Genomic DNA, 2168 nt, shown 5'->3' on the forward strand with positions numbered 1-2168 from the left:
GTAAGGAATGCTTTAGCCCTGCCCTGTACTTATATTTTTATTCTTTATCTGTCATTTATTTTCTCTCCGTTGCCCTCACTCTCACTTTTATTGTGTGTGTGTGAAGTTTCTTCCAGCACACTGTAATAGGTGTTATTTAGAATACTGTATGATATTTCAGTTGGCAACAGTTAAAATGTGTGTTGAGCACATGTATTATTATTGGCAAACTGAGATTAATACATTTAGATATAATGTATATCAAGAAACTCTGCGGTCAGAGAATAGCATTTTTTAAAGTTAGCTCTGCTTTTAATTTTTTAAAAGTGCTTTTTTTTTTTTTTTTTTTTTTTTTTTTTTTTTTTTATAAATATTATATAATTAATATATTTACTTTTTTATATATATATATTGAACCCTTAATTTTATAAGTAGCTTGTTTTTTTTTTTTTTATTTTTTTATTCTTATTTATATTATTCATAAATTTATAATTATGAAATTAGGCTTTGCTAGAGCCAGTTGCTTTGGACTGAACTGATGAAAAATGTTCACTAAATGAGACATACCTTTCTGTCATAACTCCAGTGTATTTTGAATTTTGAGTCTGAAGTTGATAAATCTGCCTCCAGTCAGAAGAGGGATAAAGGGACTTTGAGTTTTACCACCAAACACCCATACTACTGCCGAGTTTTAACCAAACACCCATACTACTGCCATTTTACTTTAAACAATTTTCAATTTCTTCAAAATTTTTAGAAAATTTGTAACGCATACTTGTCTGCAAATTGTTTCACATGACATAAATTAATATGGTTTATTAACCTAGTTTAAACTAAAAAATTTAAATAGAAAAATTTGGTAAAAATCATGGGTTTGTAGACTGGATTTTCAAAATTCAGTCTTAGCACTTGCTTTTAAAGTTTATCATTTCTGTATCTTCGAGTAGTACAGTTCAGACATTTAAATTAGATATAAAGCTTCATATGAAGAGACCTATGCATATGACAGAAAATCCAATAATAGTTCAAGAACATTGTGAAGTATAGGCCATAAATTATATAGTTTTTTATTTCAATAATTTTAGTGATAGCATGCTTAGTCAAGAATTTAAAATGAATTAAATTTTCTGTGGTTTTTTAGATGTATTGAGATTATTTCATGCTATATGTATATAAATGCAAAGAAATCATTCCAAAAAGCTGTTAAAGGCCAAACTTTAGATATGATGGAAATTGTGTACTATTTGTATTTCATAGCAATTATCAAGTGACATACATATACTATATGCCATTTCAAAAAATGGCACATACATATACATATATCATAGCCTTACAGTAACAGCCGTGCAGTAAATGTATTTTAATAATGATGTAAGACAATATTTCAAAATTTTCAACACATGGAAGAAAAGTAAATGAAGTGGCGGCAACCTAACAGCAGTCGTAATATTACACTTTTTTCTCTTTTTCCCTTTTATCTACTTAGCTGTCTGCATGTTCTCTCTCACTTTCTGACCTTATAGTAATTAGTGAACATTTCTCAATGAAAAATTCTGCGAATAGGCAAATACTATGCGAATGTGTATACATATACGTATGTACGTACAATGTTCCATAGATAAATCTGCGAATCGGCGAGTCCACGAATCCAGAACCATGAATAGACAGGGTCAACTGTACAAGAATACTGAACCGCCAATAGGCAGGGGTTGACTGTAGATCCTCGTGAATGTATTTTTTTGAACATTTAACAAGAACCCCAGTATTAAGGATAACTCGGGAACTGGCAATATCACAAAAAACATTTTGGGTTTATTATAAAATACTACGAAGGAAATACTGGCATTTAGTAAACTCCAAGGCATGTAAGTCATGCACAATTGAGAATTACATTGCGTTTGTTTCTTAGGCTAACCTGATTAATGTTAAAAAGGTCACTTCATAATAAATTTCAATAAGACAATTTTCTAATGTTGTTGTCAAACAAGAAAAAATAGCACAGCAATCACAACATAGCCTATCTGCTCACTTTGTAAGAGGCTGACTGACTCCCAATTTATACAAATAAAAGCAGATACGTAAAAATTTTAAGGAACTGAAACTTTTCACTGTCTTAAAACTAAGTACTACTACATACTTAGTTTGATAGATGTTGTGATGAGCAAAAAAAAAAATACTCTAGTCGTAAA

Source organism: Macrobrachium nipponense, chromosome 19 (genome assembly GCF_015104395.2).
Source record: "Macrobrachium nipponense isolate FS-2020 chromosome 19, ASM1510439v2, whole genome shotgun sequence".
Lineage (NCBI taxonomy): Eukaryota > Metazoa > Arthropoda > Malacostraca > Decapoda > Palaemonidae > Macrobrachium > Macrobrachium nipponense.